This window comes from Anomaloglossus baeobatrachus, chromosome 3 (genome assembly GCF_048569485.1).
Source record: "Anomaloglossus baeobatrachus isolate aAnoBae1 chromosome 3, aAnoBae1.hap1, whole genome shotgun sequence".
In the NCBI taxonomy this organism is placed as follows: Eukaryota; Metazoa; Chordata; class Amphibia; order Anura; family Aromobatidae; genus Anomaloglossus; species Anomaloglossus baeobatrachus.
In genome coordinates this window covers 408,075,866-408,088,699 of record NC_134355.1, presented here as the reverse complement: position 1 = coordinate 408,088,699, position 12,834 = coordinate 408,075,866, and the positions used below count along the sequence as shown (strand labels likewise).

Below are 12,834 nucleotides of genomic sequence, written 5' to 3'. Positions count from 1 at the left end.
TGCATTTGCACATTTGACCAACCAATGGTTTTTTAATAGTATGGAATAAAGACTTGTTATATATATATTTTGGATGAGTTGCTGGATCACCTTTTTGGGGGGGGACTTGCTGTGCTGTACCCTTGGACAGGGAGCTCTTTCCATGCACCATCCTGAACTTGGAGCCCACATATCTTGGATGAGCAGAAAGTCCCCTTTTTTCCTCTTAATGCCCTGCAGGGAGTATACAGTCACCCAGATCAGAAATATTATGTGTTTTTTAGTAACACTTTTTGCCCATTATGAGAAAATGGGATGAAAGCGTTATTATTGTGTAAAGTATTGTGTGTCCGATGAGATCCACTATAATATAGTATATTCTTTTATCTTCACTCTCCTGTATTATGCAAGTAAATTACTATGATATTAAGTTAATTTCATCCTCTTTTTATTCATGCTTATAGTAAAGTAATAATGATTAATTCCTTGTATGTTCCTTTTATATTACATTGATGGTGGGCATTATAAAAATGTATGGTTTCCTTTGATTTTATGTCTTGTAGATTGAAACAAGAATTGGATAAAGAAAGGAGTTGCCTGGACAATGAAGCTTTTGAACATTGCCAATGTAGTTTTCCCATCAAATAAATTGGCTAACCCATGAGGAAAAAGGAGATGTATTAAAAATGACCTTTTTTGATTGTAACATATGCATTTGGGGCTTCTTATTCAAGTAATTCTATTTAAATATATTCATATACATATGTATTTATGTATAGAAAGAGTTCTTACATACTAATGCTGTAGTTAATTATCGTTATAGATAGAAAATGTGCTTGAGCAATTAACAAGTAGATCTAAGTTCAAGGAAATGCAATTAACCATTATAAAGGATATATGTTATAAATTAATTTGCTAAATAAAGTAAGATCTGTCAAGTCACCTAGTCAAGATGTGAAAATACCGTACATCATAGCACAATATATTTTACTGTAATTAAAATATACTGTATCCAGTAATCAGAGCTCTACAGATATATACAAGGGCATAAATTAGATCAGCTGAATAGCTCAATAATCCTGAAGTGCTACCATGCATCCTATAACAGGTACAGATACATTCAGTGAATCTGTGACAGATAAAAATTGTGATATTTTTATATATAATTATTTGAGAAGTTTGTCTAGAGTAATATTTGAGAATTATTATATTTTTAGTACATTTATACCTACTTAAAAAAGGTCATCATGATACCTATTGTGTATTATCCTTCCTTTTTACCCACATATCTGTAAACATTAATACAATTGTAGAAATCCAATTGATAGCCATATTTGTTTGTCCTGTTTATGTCATAGTGCATTAATATACAAAATCACATTGTTTTCAGTGTGCTTGCCTCTCAATGAACCATGTAAGCTAATCTCTCTCCTACATACTATCATGCTGTGACTATCTGGGTTCCACCAGACACCAGGGAACCCCTGATGACAGCCTCCACAAAAAGCAAGGTACACTGGGGACATAGTAACAATGGTCGGCCCTGGTACTAGAGAGAAGGTAGCAGGTAACACCTTCTGCACTCACCTGAGGCTGTTGTCTGACCTCCCAAATGACCCTATATGTTTTTTTTCACCCCATCGCCGATCACATGCCCAGGCTCTTGCTAGCCCTGAACTCAGCCTCACTATTGAGATGGCCAGCAGGAGCACTATTTCCACCGCTGCTAGAATAAAACACGAGGAAAGAAAGACAAACATGGAAATAGAAATAAAAGATTAACACCAACTTCATAGCGCAGCCAGACACAAGAACTGCAGCCTACACTGCTTCCACCAGTAGGACTACACCAGCAGCAAGAGCTCCAGCAGCATCAAGGTTCCAGTAGCTACCAGAGCAACCGTCCTTGTCCATGTCTAATAAAACCATGTGGATTCTATATAACTGGCATCATGTACTTGTGCCTATTTAAATATGATGGGTGTGGTCATTACCCGGCTACACATGTGAAGTAACCAAAAGCTGCTAGTAAGGAAAACTGACATTACCCTTTGGTGCACCAAAAGAAAGGAAAACACATTTAAATTCCAGATTCTCAAAAGGCAAAGTGAGACTCTGGTATCAAATCTGTCACAAGTCTCCTAGTGACAGGATTCCATCATGACAGTACCCCCTTTCTTCAAGGGGCCTGCTCACCCTTAAGACTGGACTTGTCCAGAAAACACATACATCAGGAGTGCCCCATCTGCTAGTGTTCACTTTCATTGTCATCTGATCATGATTACCAATGCATACTGGTGACAATCGTGACATTTGCTCCTGAGACATTTGCTCCTGAGTCCTGAGACACAACACCTCTCCTGAATGACGACCTGTGAAAATATCTTGGATATTAAGTATTGGGGTAGCTCCAGCTGAAATGCAAAATGGTTAATAATGTCTACTACTCAATACTGACTGAAAAACCTAGAGCCCCAGATGCACACTTCCACTTAATCTTATTATTGAACACCCGTATGTAGTCATTCATACACAGGTCCGGACCTGAATATTTTTTACTCATGCATTTCTTGGAAACAAGTAATTCTCTTGGCGGATCGACAATTGGGGCGCTTCCCAAGAACTTGCAAAACCTGCTCTCAGAAACAGGATACTCAGTGGGAATGACCACCCCCTCGACAACTTTCCCTCTGGTGATACAGAGGTCTAGAATGAGCCTGTACTGATTATGAAATTGCACCACTTCTCTCTGGCTGCCCCTTGACTGAAAAGGGAGGGAAGTACAGAGGAAAAGTACACACCCAGGTCGCCTTCCTCCACACGACTTGAGGGAGTTGGTTTTCAGATGGGGTATCATGTTTGAGTCTACATGGAAAAACCGACTTCACAACCATACATTCAGGAACAGGAGACACAGTAGGGATAACTCCCCTCCCTTGACCACCTGTCCTGGGGGGACACCAAGGCCTACTATTAACCTGAAGACTAGGCAAGATATCCCCTCTTCATCCCGGCAGTTCCTTAGGAAGAAAAGATGTAAAAATGGAAGAAATGTACACACCTAAGTTCCTCCACACAATCTGAGGGATGTGGCTTTTTAGGTGGTGTTACATGTTTGGGTATGGATGGACAAATCCCAATATAATGACCCTTAAGACCACAGTAAAAGCATACCCCCATCCCAAGGAAAATTGCTCATGACCTGGTCTGAGTGGAGACCTCCCAACTGCATGGGTTCATCAAAGTGCACCTGTGAGATATCCTCCCTAGGGAAAACAATGAGGGCAGGGTCTTTGTACAACTCTCCCTGAGACATCTGTCCATTAATTGTTTTACTTTTTCTGGCTGACTTTTCAAAAGATCATAGACAAGAAAAAAATTTTTTCAGACACATTCAAAAACCATAATATATCATTATGATTATAAGTGATCCATGTCAACAGCCCATAATTCTGATATGAAGACGTCATGTAATTACAATCAAAATAATCTGTACAAGTTTCTTTAGCTTCAAAAAAATCACAGATTGTTTTTACGGACAGGGTAAAAAGTGTCCTGCAATGTCATGGTCATCTCCCTGTTTTTGGAGACTAGTGACAGCTTTTGGACTGGAGCCTTTCATCTCCATCTAGCTATCTACATTTAGGTTTTGTCTCTGTTTGCACTTAAACGGTTAATGTCAGTTTTGCTGTTAGCAGCTCTTTCAGCAGTCCCTAGCTGAGTGCTTCAGTTGCAGTAGCTTTGTAGTCAAGCCCTTCAGGTTTAAATAGTGGTGTTACCCAGCAAATCTTGCTGAAGATACAAATCCATTTGTATACTGCATCCCCATGGTGGAAGAAGCTGAGTTAGCATGTTCAAGAAGCTGAACCTTTCCTTTTGTGCTGCTGTTTTTCCCCCTGTTTTTCTTCCCTACCCTCATGTCTTATTAGTGAAGTAGTGGGTTTAGTGAACCTCACCTGCCTCTCATTAGTCAGGGCATCTATCGGGTTACCCAGGGTATCAGAGTGCTGTTTGGTGATAGTTGCGGAGAATTTATTGAGACTGGTTAGTAGAGAAGGTACAGCTACAGGTGAGCATAAGAGGTGTCCATCTACCATCTCACTAGCGCCAGGGCCCACCATTATAATTGTGTCCCCAGAGTTTCCCCCTTGTTTGTGGTGTTGTTTTGGTGTTTTTTTCATTGAGCGTCAGACTCCTTTTGGTCTGAATGGTCTCACCACACTTGAAGCGTGAAATGGAATCTATGGATGGTTGCCAATCCAGATCATGCTGCCTTTCTTCAGCAGGGATAAGGAAGCTGGATAGGGTTGATCTAAATATGGAGGGAGCTAAATACAAGGTAATCCTCCAGGAAAACCTGTTACAGACTGCAAAAGACTTTATGGAAAAGTGGCAAGGAGAAAGATATTGAAAGCAATCCATAAGAAGTCCCTTTTTGCAGTTTTCATATTGTCATTTAGGGCACATAGCTAGAACATGAAAGAAAATGGTCTGGTCAGATTTGACCAAAGTAGAACTTTTTGGGCTAAATGCAAAACACTATATGTGGAAGAAAACTAACAATGTACTGTACGTCACCCTGAAAACACTGTCCCCACTATCAAACATGGTGGTGGGGATGTTTTGCTTCAGCAGGGACAGGGAAGCTTGACAGAGTTGATGGGAAGATGGATGGAGCTAAATACAGGACAATCCTCAAGGAAAACCTGATAGAGACTGCAAAAGAGTTGAGACTGGGGTATAGGCTCACTTTCCAGCAGAACAACGATCCTAAACATACTGCCATTGAGAGTCTGTGGCAAGACTTGAAAATTGCTGTTCACAGATGCTCTCCATACAATCTCACTGAGCTAAAACTATTTTGCAAATAGGAATAGGCATACATTTCAGACTAAAGATGTGCAAAGCTGGTGGAAACATTTTCCAAAAGACAAGCAGCAGTAATTGAAGTGAAAGCTGGTCCTACAAGGAGGACCCCTCGGGGGGGCTGAATAGAAATGCCACTTCAAAATTTTCAGATATATATTTTAAAAATAATTACTAAACTATGCATCATTTCTTTTACACTTCACAAATACTTGCAATTTTGTTTGGGTATATCACATAAAATCCCAATAGAATATATTTAAATGTGTGGTGTAATGTGACAAAATGTGGAAAAGTTCACTTGGGTAAGAAAAGTTTTTCAATGCACCATACATATGTAATTAAAATTGTCTGAAAGAAAGTGAATATGGAAATATGTTACCACAAAGCTTTGTTCCCATAGTTAACCATAGTAAATGAATAAAAGCGAATAATTATGTACCTTCTTTACTTCTGTGCCTTGTCCATACTTGATTATTTTTATAGCTAAAGGCAGCATCAACTTAATAATATAAAAATCTACAATAATACAGAGCCGATCAACTTACCGCACTCAATCGACATGTAAAAAGGTAGGAAACATAAAACAATCAGTATTCTGGAGAAACTCAGGGAGGCGTTTCTGTGAGGCACGTTTATTAAAGCTTTACAGATAATACGCTGTGTCCAGTTTTGAAGTATATTGCGTTTTTAATCAAAAAATGGAATATTGACACATAAAAAGGTGTACGAGAAATGTATTCCAATGTTTCAAGCTAAACTCAGGCACATCATAATATAAAATTTCTCATTACTATATATGCTACTATACACATTTGATAATTACTTGTATTTTTTAGGCCTTTGTCACACGTTCGTGAAAAACCACGCACGTTTTTCACGGACGTGTCAGAGGTGCGTTTTGCCGTCCGTGAGCTGTGTTTATGTCCTATGTGTGTTCTCCGTGTGTTATCCGTGATAACACACGGAGAACGGGAACTTTCTGCTCACCTGTCCCTGGCGTTGCTGTCCGTGGTGCTGATCTTTGGTCTCCGGTCCTGCCGACTCCCCGCTACTGCAGCTTCCCGCCGCAGTGAAGTGAATATTCAATGAGCATAATGAGCGGCGGTCAGAAGCAAGTGACAGAAGTGGCAGAGACAGCAGGGCTGGAGAAGGTGAGGAAAGATTTTTTTTTTCTTTTCTCAAACATGTGTGTTTTCTCCGGCGCGTGTCACATGGAACACCTCCGTGTGGTCCGTTTGCAGTCCGTATGACACCCGTGATGCCGGAGAAAAACTGGCATGTTGATGTGTGGAGCACACGGACACACGTATGCTTCACACTTACACACGGTCCATGGCAGAACACGCACGTGAGCGCAAACCCATTGATTTTAATGGGTCTACGTGTGCCCGTGTCTCCGGTACGTGAGGAAAAGGACCAAACAGGTACCGGAGACAAGGACGTGTGAAAGAGGCCTCAAGGAAACTCATAAGAAAGTGTTTATTTCATTCAGCTTCTCGTCCACAAGGTGAACGATCTCCACACAATATTCATTAAAATCAATGGGTTGGCTGTGTAAGGTATGGACCTGCTGAGTCTGGCAAGAAAAGTTCTTTGTAGCAACTCTCCAGTCTGGCTTCATCGATAGTGGCTTTGAATTAATCATCCCAAAAAGATTATCTGAAAATTATTTTCTAACCCTTTAACCACATAGTAGTTAAAATCAAAAATATACATTAAATCTAATGTCAAAACAATTACAAATTGTTACAGTTACAAATAATGGTAGGCAATGTGAAGGTATGCTAAGCTTTTGCATTAGACTAAAATCCCAAATGAAGCTTTGTGGCAATTTGTGAACCAAAGACAATAGGAAATAAAAAAAACCCTTCATAAATAAACTGTTACAAAACTGCATTTGAAAAATAAACCTCAGACCAGAGCCACATGGGCATACAGTATTCTGTCATCCGAGAGAATCAGGTCAATTATTCAAATGATACTCAATTCAAACTCTCATTAGAGTTTGATCCGAGTGTCAGTTCAGTGTGATCCAAATCTCTAGAATGACAGAATCATAGCACTCTGTCAGGGTCAGATGGAGAAGAAAATGTCTCCCTCTTCTCCATTGTGTGAGTCTTCAGAAATCAGGCTGCACTCAGATATCATCTGAGTGCAGTCTGATGCTTTCTATGCACCGATAGACTTCAATGGGTGCTCACCATCTGATTTGCCCAGGTATGCAGAAATTTTTCTCATGCCAAATCGACATGAGGAAAAAAACATTAATCATCAGAGCCATATTGAATAACATTGGTCCAAATGCTATCCGAGTGCTTATGTATACACTCCCATGAGTGCTTATGTATACACTCCCATGAGCAAGCCCTCATAATAAATATCCAATTATTATTCACTCCAGTATTTGACTAGTACATGCTACAAAAACTGCATGAGTCATAAGGTATTTCAAAGGTTCACATTTTGTCATAGAAAACATTTATATAATATAATATAGATAATAAATAGTTGAAACCAGATGTTTACATACACTATCTAAAAAGACACATATGCATGCTTTTCTCACTATATGCCATGAAATCAGAATAAACCTTTCCGTTTTAGATCAATTAGGAAACAAAATTATTTATATTTGCCAAATGCCAGAATAATGAGAGAGAGAGAAAATGTTAAGGTATTTTTATTATTGTCTGCAAAGTCCAACATTTACATACACTAAAAACCACTATGCCTTTAAACAATTTGAAACAGCCCATATGATGATGTCATGTCTTTGGAAGCTTCTGATAGGTTTAATTTCAACATCTGAGTTAATAAGAGACACACCTGTGGATATATTTCATGCACACCTGAAACACACTGCTTCTTTGTGTAGCATCATGGGGAAGTCAAAAGAAATCAGCCAAAATCTCAGGAAGAGAATTGTGGACTTGCATAAGTCTGGTTTATCCTTTAGTTAAATTTCCAGATACCTGAAGGTGCCTTGTTCATCTGTACAAACAATTATACGCAAATACAAACAAAATGGAAATGTCAAGTCATCATACTGCTCAGGAAGGTGACGGGTTCTGTGTACCAGAGATGAACGTGCTTTGGTCACACATGTGCATATCAACCTAAGAGCAAAAGCAAAAGACATTTTCAAGAAGGTGGTGGAAGCTGGTAAGATTCTGTCATTATCCACAGTGAAACAAGCACTGAATCAACATGAGCTGAAAGGCCACTCTGCCAGGAAAAAGCCATTACTCCAAAAGTACATAAAACAGTGAGATTAATGTTTGCAAATGCACACAGGAACAAAGACCTATTTTTTTGGACACGTCATGTGATCTGACGAGGCTAAAATTGAACTTTTTGGCCATTATGACCATTGTTAAGCTTGGAGGAAAAAGGAAGAAGCTTTGAGGCTATGTGTCCACGTTGCTTTTTACCTGCTTTTTTGCTGCTTTTTCAACTGCAGCGTTTAATGCCGAAATGGATGTGTTCTGCTTTTCAAGCATAGTCTATGGGAATTTGGATTCTTGTGCCCACTATGCAGTTCAAACTGCAGCCTTTTTGTTGCAAAACTTTGGACAAAAACTCAGCTTTGTAGTGCAAAACCCAAATGACAAAAACAATTGACATGTCAATTGTTTTTGCAATTTGCGTTTTGAACTGCAAAGCAGAGTTTTTGCCCAAATTTCTGCCAGAAAAAGGCTGCAGTTTGAACTGCATAGTGCGGACAAGAAACCCAAATTCCCATAGACTTTGCTTGAAAAGCAGAACAGAATTGACCTAAAACAAGAAAGGTTTATTCTGGTTGCATGTTAGATAGTGAGAAAAACAGGTACATGTGTCTTTTTAGATAGTGTACGTAAACTTCTGGTTTCAACTGTATATCATTTACATAATACAATATAAGCTTTATCAACCCCCAGATTTCAATGGAAATGCAGAAAAGAAGAGATCAGTTCATCAATGTTTTAAATACATCTTCTCACCTGCTTGTTTTCCCACTATCTCCACCATCCCCTCTTCATTGACTGACAGCTCTGGCTTCAAAGAACTAGAAAAGGAAGGAGATAGCTGAAAAACAAGCAGGCGGGAAGGTGTACTTAAATAATTGGCTCCACCATGATGCACCGAGTGCCTCTACTTGGTTGGCACGGTCATTCTGTGCGGACATAGTCCATTTAAGCAGTGCTTTGAATATTAACCAGATTGTGTGACTTATGAAATAAATGTTCCTGTTCCTTTGCTTGTTTAGATGGCTGTACATTTTTAATTATTGTGTTATTTTTATCTGTTTATAATCTATCTAGTTGAAATAAAGAGATAATTTGGTAACTAGAATTTCCTATCAGTACAACATAAGCTGAGAATCATTTTTCCTATAGAATTACTAAGGTATCTCACCATTTAACATCCTGGTGTATTTCACATTGCTATGCTTGTGGATAGCTGCTTAGTTGATAATTTCCGAGCTGATATTTCAGAGACAAAGTTCTTACTGTGCATTTTTATCAGCTCTATACCACTGCAATGCGACCTTGATGCATGAATGCTTCATTGAAAAGATCTGCCACTGTATTTCTATAATATCAGATCTTTGTCCGAGAGGAGTCACTTGAAAAAGTCAAATGGCTCCAGTTCAGCAATCTCCTTGCAATAGGAAAGAGAGCTGATAATTCTTTGTTTGGCTTTCTTTTTCTACTGTGCTACACAGCCATAGGCACAATCTGATTCTTTATGGTTTTTCTACTTGTCTCTGTCTTTACACGTAGCATTGAAATTTTTAGTAGGGAAATCAAAGTCGAGCTGTCAGGTCTCCTGATATGTCTGTTATAATAAAACCTTATATTCCCAATGAAATAACAATAGTGGAGCGTGTTTTCTTAAAACTCTATGTTCTGGTGTTGCCCTATTATCCCCTGGATAATTATGAGTACATTGACAACTGGGGGTTATTCTCCTTGTCAATGTGTGTGGCTCTATGTAGGCTGCTACTGTCAGCACTGATTGAGTAGCGTCAGACTCTAAAGGGTGATTTACACACTGCGACATTGCTAACGATATATCGTCGGGGTCTTGTCGTTAGTGACGTACATCCGGCGCCGTTAGCGACATCGCAGCGTGTGACACCAAGAAGTGACGATCAACGAGCGCAAAAATGTGAAAAATCGTTGCTTGTTGACACGTCGCTCCTTTTCAAAATATCGCTGCTGCAGGTACGATGCAGTTTGTCATTAATGCGGCAGCACACATCGCTATGTATGACACCGCAGGAACGACGAACATCTCCTTACCTGCGTCCACCGGCAATGAGGAAGGAAGGAGGTGAGCGGCATGTTCCGGCCACTCATCTCCGCCCCTCCTCTACTATTGGACTGCTGCCGTGTGACGTCGCTGTGACGCCGCACGAACCGCCCCCTTAGAAAGGAGGTAGATCGCTGGCCAGAGCAATGTCGCAGGGAAGGTAAGTCCGTGTGACGGGTGTTAGCGATGTTGTGCACCACAGGCAGCGATTTGCCCATGACGCACAACCGACGGGGGCGGGTATGCTCGCTAGCAATATCTGTACCGATATCGCAGCGTGTAAAGTACCCTTAAGTGCGCACTCCCAAATAGGAACTTTCAGTTGATAATTTAGAAATTTTAGTAAGAATATTGGGAGAACACAACTTATAGTCCTAACAAAAGATGCTGCAAGAGTATTTCATAAGCAATATAAGCATTTAATAAAATAGACGTCAGTAGTGTTGCTAACACATTTTTTCGTTGAAGTCATATCCAAAGTATGTGTAATGTGATTAATTCACATCTCTATGATGTAGTAAATATTCATAAATGTTCACACGGCTGGACTCCATCTATAACTAATCTTAACTCATTTCAACCAAGCATTAAACACCTTCTCTTTCAAGTGCGAAAGATTAAAAGACTTTCATTGGAAATTTATATTGCACTGATATTGATCAAAGAATGTTTCTGTGGGTCTTCCTATGATATGAAATTGACTCTACATGTTGGCAGCACAAATGTTATGGAATTTTATATAATTTTACTTTGGAATTTCTGCAGCTTTACTATACATTTTTCCAGTTGCATTGCAAAGGATAAAATCCACTGTGAAAACCAGCAGCAGATGTTTACATGCTGGGGATATCAATATTAGAAATCAGCTAATTTATATGAGTGTAATTAAATTCTACTCAAATGCTGCAAAACTCCGTATTTGTCAAAAGGCATATTTCTTTTATTTGACTCTGTGCGAAATCTGGCCTGGTGGCAGACATTGGCTGCCATTTTTCTGAACAGTAAATGACCAATACAATGTTAAAAAAAAAGAAAATCCCCCACCCCAAAGCTGTATGCCCCCAGAGCTGTATGTCCACCCTACCCAAGTGTTGAATACCCCATCAGAGCTGTATGTTTACCCTCAAAAGCTATATGCTCACCACAGAGCTGTATGCTCCCCACCCCAATGCTGAATGGACCCCAGGGCTGTATGCGCCCAGAGCTGAATGCCCCACAGAGCTGTTTGCCAACCTCCAGAGCTTTATTCCCCCCACCACAGTGCTATATGCCCACCCCCGGAGCTGTATGTTCCCCACCCTAGAGCTGTAGGCCTCCCATCTCAGTAATGTGGCCCCCAATGTTGTTTGCCTCCCCAACTTAGTAATGTATATGATCCATAGCCTCCCCTGTGATGTATATACAGCAGTGTCAGCGTATACTGAGCATGACCTTGTCTGATAGCGATGACCATCACAGAGCATGGCCTGCACAGCCACATGACCGGGAGGAGCAGAATGGGAGACAAACAGGGGAGGTGGTTGAGGCTGCTACCGACTTCACCATATTAAAAGTATCTCTAATGCATGTATGATATGTATAATCTACAGTTGAAACCAGAAGTTTAGGCTATCTAAAATGACACATCTGAATTTTTTTCTCACTACTTGACATTAAATCAGAAAAATCCTTTCCCGTTTTAAGTCAATTAGGAACCAAAATTATTTATATTTGCCAAATACCAGAATAATGAGACAGATAATGTTTTAAGACATTTTTATTACTTTCTGCAAAGTCAAAAGTTCTACATTTCATTATTATTTGGTACCATTAACCTAAAACTGTATGACTTGGGTCAAACGTTTTGGCTCTCCTTCCACAAGCTTCTCACAATAGTTGGGGGGAATTTGGGCCCTTTCCTTCTGAGAGAACTGGTGTAACTGAGCCATGTTTGTAGGTTGCCTTGCTAGCTCCGACCTTTTCAGCTTTATCCATAAATTTTCAGAAGGACTGACATCAGGCTTGATAGTGAGAAAAAAAGATTGTGTTGTTTGAGAAAGCTTGCCTGTGCATGGAACTGAAGAATTAAAAGATTTGACTTTAAAAGAGTTCAAGGTGTCACGCTGTACAAAGGCTAGTAAGACATAGTACATCGTAATCCCCACTAGGTGGCAGCAGAGTAGTGAAGGAGAGACACGGAAACACTGTAACGGAAAGGTAGCTGAAGTACAGCAGATTAACTTCAGCAGGCAGTTAACAGATGAACCACCAGGGGGCAATAGAGTATTCAGTCATAGTCTAGCCAGGAAAGTCGAGTCACTGCAAAAGGAGGATCAATATCAAAGTCAGAAAATAGAACTGAGTCAGAAGCTGGGAGATCAGGTATGCAGAGGGAAACACAAACAACAGACAGGAGTGGGAAGTCAGAGACCGGGACAGGCAGACGAATGGGGGAGGGTACAGGTCAGGACATAGTAGCAAGGAGGCAGGACAGATTGGAAACACTCACCAGAACCAGTATACAAGCTGCAAGGCAGAAATATCACTGGCACTGAGCCACAGGTAGAGAGGCAATATATAGTCTCCTGGGATCCAGAACGAGGCAAGGGAAAAAAAACGCTGACATGACTAGGCCAGAGCTGGGTGTAACCAGCAGCAGGAAAAAGCCGGCCTGGATCATGACACAAGGAGTGTTGGTCTTTTTTTTACATT

At 40.1% G+C, this 12,834-nt stretch overlaps 1 protein-coding gene across 1 annotated transcript in view; it reads left to right on the top strand.

Annotated features, from left to right (window-relative positions):
- The window catches only part of MLIP (muscular LMNA interacting protein), a 551,953-nt gene extending 546,667 nt beyond the window's left edge, over nt 1-5,286 (top strand). Inside the window, exon 13 of the mRNA XM_075340299.1 lies at nt 543-5,286. The gene's annotated coding sequence lies outside the window, so the exon portion shown is untranslated. The remainder of the gene's footprint in view (nt 1-542) is intronic.
- The last annotated feature ends 7,548 nt before the right edge of the window (nt 5,287-12,834 follow it).